Below are 16,753 nucleotides of genomic sequence, written 5' to 3'. Positions count from 1 at the left end.
CAATGGGCCAAAGCCGACAATTAAACATCAGGCAGTGAATCAAAGTGAACATCTCTGGCACTGCAGGAGGCTCAGTTGGAGAAGCATCACAGAATGAATCACGCTTGTGCAGAGCTGTTTTTTTAGTTTCTCTCTCCCTCCCGGCCTGGGAATGCCACCTTTGGTATGGAAACCACTACGTTGCGCGGTGAAAACCCTCTGATCACACATTGACATAGAATCGATGCTCGTGTGAGTACAAAGATACACACAGGCAAGCACGGGCAGGCACAATAAATCACAAGCCTAGGCACACTTGTAAACACACACACACACACACACACACACACACACACACACACACACACACACACACACACACACACACACACACACACACACACACACACACACACACACACACACACACACACACACACACACACACACACACACACACACACACACACGCACGCAGAGCAAGAGAAGGAAAGAAATGGCATCTGTGGCAAATCAATTGGTGTAACCATTATTCAACATGTGTGGCTAATTTGTCCCCTGCAATTTCCATCATGGTTGGGTGATGGCCTGCAGAGAGATAAAACAAAGCCTCGTCGGTCACACTGCTTGCCCCGGCCCAACCAGTACTCAACCAGAACAGCCACAGACACACAGGATAAATGTCACCACTCTGCCAATCCATGATAGAAGAGAGAGAGGGAGGGGGAGAGAGAGGAGAGGACAAACACTTATCTGGAGGTGACAGTATTCCCTCCCCCATATGCCCCCCTTAGGCACAACTACGACATCATAGACAACAAAAACGGGTAACAACTCCTGCAGCTCTGTCACATGCTGGATATGTACATAGTCAATGGTAGACTTCGAGGGGACTCCTATGGTAGGTACATCTACAGCTCATCCCTTGGCAGTAGTACTGTAGACTACTTTATCACTGACCTCAACCCAGACTCCTATGGTAGGTACACCTACAGCTCATCCCTTGGCAGTAGTACTCTAGACTACTTTATCACTGACCTCAACCCAGACTCCTACGGTAGGTACACCTACAGCTCATCCCTTGGCAGTAGTACTGTAGACTACTTCATCCCTGACCTCAACCCAGACTCCTATGGTAGGTACACCTACAGCTCATCCCTTGGCAGTAGTACTGTAGACTACTTTATCACTGACCTCAACCCAGACTCCTACGGTAGGTACACCTACAGCTCATCTCTTGGCAGTAGTACTGTAGACTACTTTATCACTGACCTCAACCCAGAGTCTCTCAATGTGTTCACAGTCAGCCCACTGACACTCCTGTCAGATCATTTACTTGAACATTTGAACAATCATGAGGGATCAAAGCCAAAAATAACTGAATAATATTAAGAAATGCTATAGATGGAAGGAAAGTTTTGTGGAAACATACCAAAAATAATTAGGCAACAACATCCTGCAAACATTTTTTTCACTGTAATAGTGAAGGTATAAACTTGGCAGTAGAAAACCTAAACAGTATATTTGACCTCTCAGCTTCCCTATAAAATCAAAACATTTCAAGCAGACTGTAACACTTGTCTGATGAAGAAGTGGACCAAAGCACAGCGTGGTAAGTGTTCATGATTTATTCTCAAACCTCTTGAATAAAATAACAAGAAATACAAAACAGAAAATAACTACCCACAAAACACAGGTGGGAAAAAGCTGCCTAAGTATGATTCTCAATCAGAGACAACGATAGACAGCTGCCTCTGATTGAGAACCACACCTGGCCAAACACAAAGAAACAGAAAACAGAAAACATAGAAATAAAGAAACTAGAATTCCCACCCCAGTCACACCCTGGCCTAACCAAAATAGAGAAATAAAGCCTCTCTATGGCCAGGGCGTGACACAGACAACCTAAGAAAATCAACGACAATGACAAATGGTTTGATGAATAATGCCAAAACCTAAGAAAGAAATCGAGAATCCTATCCAACCAAAAACGTAGAGACCCAAAAAACCTGAGCCTACGCCTTCACTATGGGGAACCACTAAAACAATACAGAAATACACTACGGAAAAAGAAGGAACAGCACGTCAGAAATCAGCTTAATGTAATTGAAGAATCCATAGAATCTAACCACTTCTGGGAAAATTGGAAAACAACAACACGAAGAGTTATCTATCCAAAACGGATGGATAACTGGATAACTATGGATGGATAACTATGGATGGATAACTATGGATAAACCACTTCCCCAATCCTTTTGGCTATATAATAAACAACAAACAGCAAAAACATATATATTATCAAATACAAATATTTTAATCAACTATTAAAGACTATCAGAACCCACTGGATTGTCTAATTTCATTGAATGAACTATAGGACAAAATACAAACCCTCCAACCCAGAGGCCTGTGGTGTTGATTGGTATCCTAAATGAAATGATAAAATATACAGACCACAAATTCAAATTGGCTATACTTAAACTCTTTAACATCATCCTTAGCTCTGGCATCTTCCCCAATATTTGGGACCAAGGACTGATCACCCCAATCCACAAAAGTGGAGAGAAATTTGACCCCAATAACTACTGTGGGATATGCGTCAACAGCAACCTTGGGAAAATCCTCTGCATTACCATTAACAGTAGACTCATTTCCTCACGGAAAACAATGTACTTAGCAAATGTAAAATTGGCTTTTTCCCAAATGACTGTATGACAGACCAGACCACGCATTCACCCTGCACACCCTAATTCACAAACATAGGACATTATATAATCCATGTACACAAACAACAAGTGTGTTGAAATTGGCAAAATGCACACACATTTCTTTCCATAGGGCTGTGGGGTGAGACAGGGAAACAGCTTAGCCCCATCCTCTTCAACATATATATCAACTAATTGGTGAGGGCACTAGAATAGTCTGTAGCACCTGGCCTCACCCTACTAGAATCTGAAGTCAAATGTCTACTGTTTGTTGATGATCTAGTGCTTCAAGGAGGGCCTACAGCAGCACCTAGATCTTCTGCACAGATTCTGTCAGACCCGGGCCCTGACAGTATATCTCAGTAAGACAAAAATAAGGGTGTTCCAAAAAAAGTCCAGTTGCCAGGACCACAAATACAAATTCCATCTAGACACCGTTGCCCTAGAGCACACAAAAAAAACGATACATACCTCGGCCTAAACATCAGGACCACAGGTAACTTCCACAAAAAGCTGTGAACGATCTTAGAGAAAAGGCAAGAAGCGCCTTCTATGGCATAAAAAGGAACATAACATTTGACATACCAATTAGGATCTGGCTAAAAATACTTGAATCAGTCATTAAACCCATTGCCTTTTACGGTTGTGAGGTCTGGAGTCCGCTCACCAATCAAGAGTTCACAAAATGGGACACACACCAAATTGAGACATTACTAGATAATTACTTGACACATTGGAAAGAATTAACAAAAAAATACAGAGCAAACTAGAATGCTAGTTGGCCATAAAAAGAGAGTACACAGTGGCAGAATACCTGACCACCGTGACTGACCCAAGGAAGGCTTTGACTATGTACAGACTCAGCGAGCATAGCCTTGCTATTGACAAACAGAAGACAAGCTATGTGCACACTGCCCACAAAATGAGGTGGAAATTGAGCTGCACTCCCTAACCTTCTGACAAATGTATGACCATATTAGAGACACATACGTCCCTCAGACTACACAGACCCACAAATAATTCGAAAACATATCCAATTTTGAAAAACTTGCGTATCTATTGCATGAAATACCACAGTGTGACATCCCAGCAGCAAGATTTGTGACCTGTTGCCACAAAAAAGGGCAACCAGTGAAGAACAAAAACCATTGTAACTACAACTTATATCTATTTGCACATCATTACAACACTGTATATAGACATAATATGACATATGAAATGTATTTATTTCTTTGGAACTTTTGTCAGTGTAATGTTTACTGTTAATTTTTATTGGTTTATTCTACGTTTGTTTATTATCTATATCACTTGCTTTGGCAGTGTAAACAAAACAAGAAAGAGGGAGAAGGGAAGGGGGTAGAGGATGGATAAATGCTGAGCACCAAAAATGTACAGGAAACAACAGACAAACTATTCTCTGGTTGTTTTTCAATACTGGCTTTCGTGCCATAATGGGCACCTTGAAATGGAAAAACTGTTATAATAATCTGTCTTGAATTATAACATCATAAACTGTACAGACAGTCAAATAAGGCATTTATTGAAGAAGATTTTTAAAAAGTGTTAAACTTAAATGCTCCTGACGCTCACCTGATTGCCTGAGGAAAGCATGGCTGCAGCATGTAGCCTACAGTAGGGGTCGCCAGTGTTGATGAGAGCCTCTCCGGCTGTCTGATGATGAAATAGATATTTTAACCCAGCTATAGCTCATTATAGTTTGGTTGGGCCTGGGGAAAGTTTTGGGTTGGGGTGGGAGATGGTTGGGGTTGGTGGGCTGGCAGTTGAAAGAGAAGAGTCACTCCTGCTTGACACACAGACACTCTTACATCTACACACGCACTCGCGCTCGCACACACACACACACACACACACACACACACACACACACACACACACACACACACACACACACACACACACACACACACACACACACACACACACACACACACACACACACACACACACACACACACACACACACACACACACACACACACACACACGCGAGGCTTGTGGGTCATGGCTGCATGGGTGTTAGGGGGGCGCCACTGTGGTCGGACCGGGCTGTCTGGGAGCATAAAGTGTCCTTCTCACAGCTCTCTGGCCGACTGGGTGGTCCTGCTCTGGGGTATGTGGATGGGGCACGAGCGGACACTGGCCCAGGGAGGTCGGAAGAGGGTGTGTGTGGTGGCGGAGGGTGGCAAGCAGCCTAGGCAGTGCCCACACAGGTAGCGCCACAAACCCGCTAGCCATCTTCACTCAGACACCCCCCACCCCACCCCACCCCACCCCCCCACACACACACACACACAAACACACACACACACAAACACACACCACCCTCCGCCGGAGGAACAAATATTTTGCCAGAGACACCTGGACGTCGGGGCGTCTCTCTCTGTCTCAGAGGGTTACTCATGGTCGCAGGCGGCGCACAGGATGGTCTCAGTATCCATACAGGACCTGAGGAAACCTCAGCTACTTTTAGAGTAAATCAGGTCCCCCAAACCCCCCACCTCGTCTCTGGCGGCGAGGGGAAACAGAGAATCGTCTGATGAGAAAACAGGGAGGATAGCAGATTCTTTTGGTTTTCAGTTGTGGCTGAGAGGAAAAAAAAGATTCCTGAAATGAGATTTCGACAGTCAGATATATGGCCTGTCGCCCTCCAGTTATGAAAAACACTGGTCAGTCCTTAAATGTGCAAGGCTATTTCTGTTTCAGAAAATATTATATCTGTCGTCCTTGGTGTTTGAAAATGTGTGCAAATGCATTCAGTGAAAAGAACCATTTACCATTATGAAATAGCAGTCTATTGAGAGGCAAGGCCACCTCAGTCCAAAGAGCTAAATTATACAGAACTCTGCATATAGAACTGAATATACTCCTCCTTGAACATGTTACAAAACTAGAAATATAGCATGTAAAACGTATCATTCAGCCCGCAGAGAGTCCTTGTTTCACAGACAATAGTCTATTTGAATAAAAATGTCTCACCAAAACATCCTCCTACATCTTCCCACTTCACCTCCACTTCATGGAGAGGGTTCTTAGGTTTTGTTTACATGTCATTTCTCTTCCTGTCTCCCTGGCACGACAGTTATGGAAGTTCCATCCATTATTGATCAGGCTGAATACAGAGGCCCTTATTGAGTAATAAACAGTCGTTCACCGCCAGTAGTGCATTAGGACCAGCCCGCCCGGCCGCTGGCCTAGCCCTATCAGTCACCATCACTTCTGACGTGACGAGATGCGATTATAGGTTTTTAAGCCGTATTGATTATCGCCAGGGGGAGCTAATAGCATTAGGAGAGAGTCTTTTACGGCCCCCTATCCCCATACTAGAGACTGTTACAGTAGCTCCCTTATTGTTTCCCTCTCCATCTCTGTCTCCGCTTTTTGATCAGCCTGGTTGGTTCAGTTCACTACACAGGTTTAACAGGCCATAGATTCAAGGTTAAGTAACTTACCTGTACATCCTCACTCATTAAAAATACAAATGTATGTCATGCGTGCAAATGGCCTTGATCTGGGATGATTCAACTGAGCGATCTGTTGTTTGAAAGGGGAACAGGGAAAGGGGGATACCTGGTCAGTTGTACAACTGAATGCCTTCAACTGAAATGTGTCTTCCACATTTATCTCTGAATCAGAGAGGTGTGGGGGCTGCCTTAGTAAACACAAGTATAACTTTGTGAAATAATGTTGAGGGAGACATGGTCAACAGCACCATAAACAGAATTCCACCAGGCAAGGAGATCTTATAGTTTTATTACTACACTACAATAATTATGGGTGTACAAATTAAATATTTTCGATGTGGGAGCAAATGGGAAGCCAAAGCCAACCCATACACACCACTGTTGGGGGCAGAGGGAGCTGCTTACAGGCTCAGAGAGCAGTGTGGGTAACCTGCCAGTCCACCCCATACTCTCCCCATCCCAAACACACACACACTCCCTCAACCCTCCACCAAACCAATCGTTACACATCCTTCCAGTGGCTTGAGTGTCCTCAGGTCCACAGAAAATACTTAGCTGTGGTTGAAGAAGCACTTAGGTCCACTCAGCAGTCCGCCATCACTGCCCAAGATGATACAGTTTGGAGGTGGATATCTTCTTTTATGAACTTCCTGCGATCAATCACAAAGCTAAAAACAAATGGGTGGGCACCGTGGCTAGAGTCTCTAACCTCAAGGAGATCCTAATGCAGGGAGAGGCTCTCTGTAGTGCTCCCTCCCTCCCTACCACTAGTGGTACCACTGGATAAGAGGTGATGCCATCAATAATTAACCGTCGATTGGGTTTAATATTTAATGGTGGCGACATGTAATTTACACTCACACCCAAGAAATCACAAGGTCCAGAACAAAATAAACAAGTGTATTTGTGCCCAAGATTACATGTTCGGGTTATACACCACCTTTCCGGCGGTCTCCGCTTTCTCTCACTCGAGCAGTCTGTCTTTTACATTCTCGATCATTTGGGATATTCGATTGAGATCACTGCATATAGCAAGTATTATTCCTATACAGTGTATGAATTGAACTAGTTATAACATGATGTGCCACGCAGTAAAGATAATACTCTTTTAAAGTGAGTTTTCCTCCTTTTGTCATTGTTTTTAATGGCTAGCTAATAATACTCTCATTGATGAGCCACCTGCCCTGCATTGGAGGAAACACATGACTCCTTGCCTTCCTTCATTCCTCTTCCAGCAGACAGACATGGGGTGAAGGCACACAGGTGTAAATCAGGAGGCTATGCTGTGGTTTTGGATTAGGATCAGTGTATCCTCTCAATGTATAAAAGCCAGCCTTGAGACTCCCTCCCTCCCTGGCCCCCCACCACCCAACCTCCATCCCTCCATCCATGTCTCTCTACTGCCTCCCCCACCGCTCCATCTCTCTTTCTATAAAGAGGTTAATCAGCTGAATCATCACTGTAAATTTCCCCAATGCTGCTGCATTCAGCAAAACGTTTTTACTAAAGGCCAATTTATCTGGCCCTTCAGGACTGAACAAAAACACACAGCATATGTGTCATAAAAGCTGTGAGTAGAGCTGTGGCGGTCATGAAATTTTGTCAGCAGGTGATTGTCAAGCAAATAACTGCCAGTCTCACGGTAATGGACTGGTAATTAACATAAACACATCTCCTGGCTTCCAGCCTACAAGCCACTGATGCAGACCTTTGGAACATCTACATTTAAAAAAGTATAATAAATCCATGTTATATAGTCTACACCATCACAATAAATCCATGATTTATTTTAGACAGGTCTAAAGAAACATGATATGAAGTAAATGTCTATTTCAGAAGAACAGAATAGCATACTCTGAGTGTTCCTTATGTTAGATCCTGATGTGGCTATGCCATATGCCTCTGGGCTACACTAGTTCATTTAGCAAACACAATTAGCTTAAAATTCAGTGGCATTATTTTATATTATTTTATAGTATGAAGAGTACAATTCAACATAGACAAATAGAAAATATATTTTCTCCAAGTGATTTGAGGGAGTACGCACATGCAGTTAATTTCGAGTTATTTATGCAGTAGTAGTTGTGATACAAACGGTGGGCTATATGTTTTTATTTGTAATACATTCTATGGCTGCATGATGCAACTCTAATGATGATTTATAAATGTTTTCATGATAGGCATGAGCTCTGCTTAGTTCTTTGTGCAGGCTCCACACACTTCATCAGTCTCTCATTCACAATTTGACAAGCACTTGATAATTCCTCAAAATTCCTGGTGGTATCCCCTTTGTGTGGCCGTAATGCCCCCTAAAAACTCAATTTGTGGCCAGTGGCTGTTGTGCCCTTGGGCTGAATATAATAATTATAATTCCCTTTTCTGTATGCCAAAGCACCTCTCACTCACATGGCTCTCTCAGCTAATTTCTTATTAGTCAATGCCCGTCAGGTGATCGGACCTTTCTCACAGGCTACAAGTGAAGACAGACACATCGGGGACACAACTGCGCACGTCCTTATCCAATTCTGAGGCACATATTGAAGATATTGGAAGAACTGTCCACATTTACTTTACGTCAGCCAACAAGATGAGTAGACCTAACGAACAGCAAAAGCACTAGCCTATTTCAATCTACTATCCCCAATAGAACAAAAGTTGACCTATTCTATACTATTTGAGAAAAAAAATATTAAAAAGATAATATGGGAAAGTTGTGGGATTTGATAGATCACAAATGAACTTCTTAAGGTATAGGGGGCAGCATTTTCACTTTTGGATAAATAGCGTGCCCAATTTCAACTTCCTGCTAGTCATGCCAAGAATATAAGATATGCATATTATTAGTAGATTTGGATAGAACGTTTCTAAAACTGTTTGAATCATGTCTGTGAGTATAACAGAACTTATGTAGCAGACAAAACCCTGAGGACTAACCGTTCAGATTTAGTTTTTTTGAGGTCTCTGTCTGTTCATTGGGTTCTCATTGGCAAACAATATTTCTTAGGAACTTGTTTTCAGTTCCTACCGCTTCCACTAGATGTCACCAGTCTTTGGTATTTGGTTGAGGTTATTCATTTGTGCAATGAAGAAGTACGGCCATCTAGGAACTGCACAACACTGTTGAGAGTTGCGCAAGACTTGAAAAGTAGCTTGCTTTGTTGTCTTCCTGTATTGAACACAGACAGACCCGTCTTCAATTTGATCGATTATTAAGTGTTTAAAAATACCTAAAGTTGTATTACAAAAGTAGTTTGAAATATTTTGGCAAAGTTTATAGGCAACTTTTGAAATATTTTGTAGTGATTTTTGATTACATTTACATTGATTACATTTACATTGATGTCAGAGTGATTAGAGAGAAAATAAAGTGCTGAGTACCAGGCAGTTAGCAAGATTGATAGGTTACTAATGACCAGCAGCAGCATCAAATCTTGGAGTTGTCACATTACTGTGACTAATCTAATTTGACTGCAATCATGACTCGTGACCGCTGGTGTGGCAGTAATATGGTCACCGTAACTGTGAGTTTAGTCAGCAGCACTCTGGGCAACTGTATTGAAATGTGAGCCACTGTATTTGTCACTCTCTGATCTGTTTCACCTGTCTTGTGCTTGTCTCCACCCCCCACCAGGTGTCTCCCATTTCCCCCCATTATCCCCTGTGTACTTATACCTGCGTTTTCTGTTAGTCTGTTTTGTCAGGTTGTCCCAGCGTGTTTCCTGTTTTTTGCCTGCTCTCTAATTTTTGTTTCTAGCCTTTCCAGTTCTGATCTTTCTGCCTTCCTTGACCCTGAGCCTGCCTGCCATTCTGTACCTACCTGATTCTGACCTGGTTTATGAAGATCTGCCTGCCATGACCCTGAACCTGTCTGCCATCGTGTACCTGTCAGCCTTTGATCTAGTTACAAACCTCTGCCTGTCCTCAACCTGCCCTTTGCCTCTCCCAGTGTTCTCTCATCTTTGAGCTTCAGCCCTCTTTGTTTCCCTCAGATTGCTCGAGGCTGGCGTACTTATTAACGCTGATATCTGGGAAGGCTCTCGCCTAGGCTACGGCAGTGTGGGAGCAACAATTCACCGTTTGCCTTAGTCTGAAGGAGTTTGTGGTGGAGGTAAGAAAGGTGTTAGATTCTCCGTTGTCCGGGAGAGAGGTTGCTCGTAAGCTGCTGCAACTGCATCAAGACTCCCATAGTGTGGCAGACTCAGATTTTCGCACTTTGGCCGCAGAGAGTGCCTGGAACATGGAAGCTCGTTTCTGCATGGATTATCGGAGGTAGTTAAAGACGAGTTAGGAGCCCGGGAACTTCCCATGGATCTCGACTCTCTCATAGCCTTGACCATATGGATCGACCGTCTACGGGTACGTAGGAGGGAGATGAGGTCTTTATTTCCTGTCGGGTCGGGAGACCAAGACCATTGAAAGGTACGTTGAGGACTCTCTTGCTGCAGGGAGAATTCATCCATTTGCATCTCCTGCCGGAGCAGGGTTCTTCTTTGTGGAGAAGAAGGACAGAACCCTGCACCCGTGTATCGACTACCGGGACCTTAATGTCATCACGGTTAAAAATCAATACCCTCTACCACTCATCTCCTTAGCTTTCGAGCCTCTCCAGGGGGCAACGATCTTCTCAAAGTTGGACCTTCGGAATGCCTACCATCTGGTTCTGATACGGAAAGGAGACGAACGGAAGACAGCTTTTATCATGGCTAGCGGGAACTACGAGTACCTTGTTATGCCATTTGGACTGACCAAGGCTCCTGCGGTGTTCCAGGCCCTGGTCAACGTATATTCTCTGTGACATATTGAACCAGTTCGTATTTGTCTACTGACCTTTTCCCGGGCAGCTCAAGAATATATCCTTCACGTCAGACAGGTCCTCCAGCGTCTCCTGGAGAACCAGATTTTTGTTAAAGCAGAAAAGTGGGAATTTGATCGCTCCACAATCTCCTTCCTAAGGTACAACATTCCTAATGGAAGTTTTCAGATGGACTTTGACAAGGTGAGAACGGTGGTAGATTGGCCTCTACCCACATCCAGAGTGCAGCTGCAACGTTTCCTGGGGATCAAATGCTGCATCCTTGTGCTTTCCTTTCCCATCGTCTTAACCCCGCTGAGAGGAACTACGATGTGGGAAATCGAGAACCACTTGCGGTGAAGATGGCGTTGGAGGAGTGGAGGCACTAGTTAAAAGGGGCAGAACATCCATTTACAATGTGGACTGATCACAAGAACCTGGAATATCTCCGCACCGCCAAGCGCCTCAACTCCAGACAAGCTCAATGGGCCCTGCTATTCACTCGGTTCAACTTTACCACCTCCTACCGCAGGGTCTAATAATGTGAAGCCTGATGCGCTCTTACACCTCTATAGCCCCACTGCTACACCATAGGACTCTGAGACCACCCTCCCTATCTCTTGTCTTGTGGCTGCACCCATCTGAGTTATAGAGAACCAGGTCCATGAGAAACAGCGTTCCCAGCCGGATCCCGGGTGGGTGGGAGTTCCCGGCGGCCCCGGCTAACCGGATGTTGTCCCGTACTCTGCCTGCTCCTCAGTCCTGGAATGGGCTCATTCCTCCAAACTGGCCTGCCATCCTGGCTCCTGTCAGACCATGGCCTTTGTACAATAACGTTTTTGGTGGCCTGCCATGGTTCCTGATGTCTCCGCGTTCGCCTCTGCCTGCACTGTGTGTGCTCAGAATAAGACCCCGCAGCAAGCTCCGGCTGGCCTCCTTCAACCCCTCTCTGACCCTGAGCCTGCCTGCCCTTTTGTACCTGCCTGATTCTGACCTGGTTTATGAACTTCTGCCTACCCTGAGCCTGTCATCCATTCTGTATCTGTCAGCCTTTGACCTTTGCCCTTTGCCTGCCCCCCATGTTATAATAAAATATCTGAGAACTGAACCATCCGCCTCCTGTGTCTGTATCTGGGTCAAATCCTGAGTATCCATCCAGTGTTTGACTGCTACTGGGACTCTATTAAAAGTATTAAACTTTTGAGAGTCACCTTTTTGTATTATGATAAATAAGGCCCACATGTGCTTTGTGTTATTGAATCTCCATCGCCAAAGCAGCAGCCACTGACCTTCTAACATCTACTAATTTGTTCAGAGGAGGAGTTAACAAGTCCTCCCGTGGAGAGGATTGTTCAAATATTAACAAGAGTAGAGAGAGAGAAAGAGAGAAATTGAGAGTGAGAAAGAGAAAGAGACTAACTCTAAGTTTGCAGCAAAGATATAAATATTTAAATTGAAAAAATATATATATTCCGGAATGTTTTGTTTTGTTTCTTGCTGGTAATTCTCATCCGCTTGTTACTGTCATTATGAAACTATCCTTCGGCCACAAAATATATATTTATAGAATGACATCATAATAGAAAGTTAGAAATTGCTACACATATAATTACCTAGCTTCACATTTCCTGTACCCACGGTTGTCAAACCACATCAGATGCTTTCAGGGAGGGAAACATGCTTACTACTGATAAACAGTCTACAGACTGGGGCAGAAATAGCTTGCTTTGAAAACACTATGACTCTTTCATCTAAAGCCCCAGGGGTCAGCTTTTCCTGACCACGTGAATAGGGCCAGAGGTTTTCCAAGTTAGCTCTCGTGATCAGGAAAAACTCCTGGTCCTAGGCATGAGGCATTAATGCTGATGATTAAGACTTTGGTGTACACTGCAGGGGCCTGCTATATGACACCACTAGAGGGCAGTGCTTTGAACGACAGACATACAGACAGAGACTGCTCTTTGTTAGTAGAGGGTTTTGCTTGCTCAGTATAGCTGAGAGATGGGACTAGGATTAGGACATTTATCTGAGGTTTTAGAGGAGATTCGGGGTGGGATCATTATGTCTGTACTGGATGTGGGTCAAAATATCTGTTGTTCTTTTAAATCTGGGCAGTTTTTTAAGTGGTTAGAAAATTGAGGGATGAATGTGTTACTGTTATGATTATATAAAGGTTTATATGCAATGTATGTAAATAATTAGTGTAGAGATACAATCTCCCTGTCATGTAAAACAGTTAAATGGAGTTTAAGTGATTTATTTTTTTAATATGCCTCTACACACCACTTACTGTATGTATTTATTTTTCTATTTAGACTCATTTACTGGAAAAAGCAATAGGTTAACAATGCTGTGTACCAGAGGTTAACAATTTTTACCGTAAAAGTGAACCAAACTGAGGAACTGAGGGACCGTAACCCATGTGAAGGTGAGGGTAGTCTCTGTGATAAGATACTTTGCTCACTGAAGTGGAAAACAACAACACACAGCATGAACCTCTTTCACCGCAAGACACGCAGACAGACTTTAAAAAATATATTCTTCAGCGAATGGTATATTGGAATGCTACTGGGTTTGAGCTGTATAAAATGAAATAGTTTGGCCTCAACACCTCCGCCCCCACTAGCCACAATGTCACAAACACTTACATCCTTGAACGAGAAAAAAAAACACAGAGCAACGATCTTTGGCACCGATAAAGTGTAAAAATAAAGCAGCCACAGGGAGAGAAAGCTGACTCAGAGGTCGGGCCTGTGTGTGTGGATGTGTGGATGTGTGCCTCCTCTCTGAGGTGCATGGGGTAGATGAGGCTTATACAGGACTAGCACAGTACTACTATAGGCCTCACACTAGTCAATGCTGAGGAAGAGGAAGAAAGGGAAGGGAGAGATATCAGGCACAAATAAAAAGACAAGAATGAAGGGGAAATGACTGGAGGACAAACTGAAAAAAGGGGAGATTGAAAGGTATGAGAGGGTGAGACGGAGAGCTTAAAACCCCTACTGTTCTCAATGACCTGCACCCCCCTGCAGAGTGCAGCCATGCATAGTGCTGGAGCAGACGACTGCTGAAGTCGTGGCTTTAGTAAAGGTGGGCAGGCGTTCAAGTTTATGTTTGACGCTCCACCCCGCAAGCCGCTTTTATGGGTGCTGTTTACTAGCTGGGGCTTCCAGAGATCTCTATCCAACGGGCTTTGATTTGCCAGAGTTCTCATCCCACATCCCATATGCAGCAGCGGAGACATGGGCCTTTCAAGAGGCACAAATAGAAATCTGGCAGTCATTTCACAGTCAGAAAGTTTTCCGCTTTTTTTTGCTCCTTCATCTTACTCAGTTACCCCCCCCTTCCCCCTTCATCCCCCCTCTCCACATCTTCAGATAGAATCAAGGCCCTTTGCAGATGTTCCTCCTCCTCCCTCTCCAGATTGAAGGTGACTAGATATAAATGATCGTGCTGCACCCAAGAGGAGAGTTAAGAGAGGTAGAGTTCAGTTTTGCCATTTCACATGCTGAGGTTTTAGTGTCATAGAATGAAATGCATTGTTTATCCTTAAAGGGGAAAAGAGTCCACTTTACATGAAGTGGCAATCATACACACAAAGAGATGTCTAAGTTAGTGTAAATGTCAACAAACACGCATGCAAAGGCATATAAAACAAAGTACAGACACAAACACATACCCACACACGTACACACACAGAGTTAAAAGAAATAAGAGGATATGACAGTAACCAAAGCATATCGTTAATTGCATTTATGTCCTATGACAAGTGCTTTATTCCAAAGGCCCCACCAAATTCGTAGCAGCTGGGATGGCTGCTGGGGTTCTGCAGTACGCAGTAGGTGGTCAGACCCTCGCTGTGTACTATTCACTGCTTCTGCTCTGGGTTACTCTGCAGTAAACACCTTCACACTCCACCATGGTGTGTGTGTGTGTGTGTGTGTGTGTGTGTGTGTGTGTGTGTGTGTGTGTGTGTGTGTGTGTGTGTGTGTGTGTGTGTGTGTGTGTGTGTGTGTGTGTGTGTGTGTGTGTGTGTGTGTGTGTGTGTGTGTGTGTGTGTGTGTGTGTGTGTGTGTGTTTACCCTCCACGGGATAGAAACCTCCCCAAATAAGAGTCTGTCATCAGGGGAAAGCTCAGAGAGTCAATCCCATCTCTTCTCTTCTCCTCTGGGTGAAAACACATCAACATCACACCACTGGCCTCTTTCATTTACCCTGCAGCAGAACCAAAAACACACAAAGCCAAATTGGGGATAAATGTCAAAAGATAAAAGCATAGGAATGCATGAAAGACTCTGAGCCAAACAAATCAATACATACACATACATGTATCTGTATACAACGGGTGGGTCTAATCCTGAATGCTGATTGGTTAAAACCGCATTCCCGTTTGTGTCTTTTCCACAAATTGCCACCAACTAAATCTCTGACCTTAAAAATGCCTATTTAATCTGTTCCATCTGACTGGCAATCCACTGTCTCATCAGCACAGCCAAGCACTTTATAATCTTGATCTCCACTATAAAAGCATCTAGACATTATCTCACATTTCTTTTAGACGAACGTTTAGTTATCAACAGCGGAGACTTGTATAAACCTAGTTGTCTGTCTCTCCGACATTTGCAACACTGTTGCAATATTGAAATTCGATCTCCCGCTGTCCAATAGTAATGAACGTGTCGAGAGTCGGGACGAGACAGACAAGCAGGCAGTGTTTCTCAGCCAGGCGAAATCATGAATCAGTTGGCATCATTTTTATTGATAAATACAAGCAGGCAGTGTTTCTCAGCCAGGCGAAATCATGAATCAGTTGGCATCATTTTTATTGATAAATACAAAAAATATTTTTTGAAAAAAGGTCAAATGAAACGCAGCTTCAGTTCGAAGTGATTGTGTTACTGTAGATGTGCTGTTGGCTAACTCCTCTGAACAACAGTGTCCTGAATGGTGAGCACATTTTCTATGCCAGGTGAAATCGCGCCTCATTAGCTCATTGTTATGGACGTATCCAAATTAATGTCGCTAGAAAACAGCTTAAAGAAATGCAAAATGCAGCTACTGTTGTTATTCTGGTTGCACTTTTTGACATGACTAAGTTAGCCATAGTTAGCTAACTAGAAAGCAAGGGATAAGAATGTTGCCAGCCAGCATGGCAATGGAACATTTAGAACGAAAGACTGGGTCTCTGGCAACCCTAGATTTGTGTTGGGACTATATCTTGTGGAAGGATGAAATAGTATAAATTAATTAATCAAAATAAAGTTTTTAATGAAAAGGTGTCAATCATTATTTGAATATGTTGGTAACCCATTGTATGAAAGTGATAATGCCCTCAAAGCCGGTGTTTGGATGATATATTGGCACGGTTTGCAGGCCCTCGACTTCGTCTTCGGCCTAGCAACACCCGTGCCAAAATATCCTCCAAACACCGGCTTCGAGGGCATTATCACTTAAATATAGCAGCGGTCCACTGATGACCATAGAACAGCGTGTAATTATATTGTGAATGACTTAAGAACAGGCCACCCGTAAAATGTATCTATTGTTAAGAGAAACCTCAGTGGACAGTCAAGTAGTGGGAGAACAGAGCCAAGCTGTACTCCTCCCATGGGAGAGAAACCAGCTGAGCCAGAACCAGGATCACAACCACCACAGCCCAGCTACCCACGCCACATGACCAGGGTCAGCAGGAAGCCTTAGCATGAGAGTTAGAAGAGTTTATTATTAGGGGCAGGGAGTTTTTTTCTATAGGCCCAGAGTTGTTCTTAGTCAGGTCGCATAGTTAGGAAAAACTC

The sequence above is a fragment of the Oncorhynchus gorbuscha genome, linkage group LG17 (assembly GCF_021184085.1).
Source record: "Oncorhynchus gorbuscha isolate QuinsamMale2020 ecotype Even-year linkage group LG17, OgorEven_v1.0, whole genome shotgun sequence".
NCBI classification, from domain to species: domain Eukaryota; kingdom Metazoa; phylum Chordata; class Actinopteri; order Salmoniformes; family Salmonidae; genus Oncorhynchus; species Oncorhynchus gorbuscha.
Note: the sequence above shows the minus strand (reverse complement) of the source record.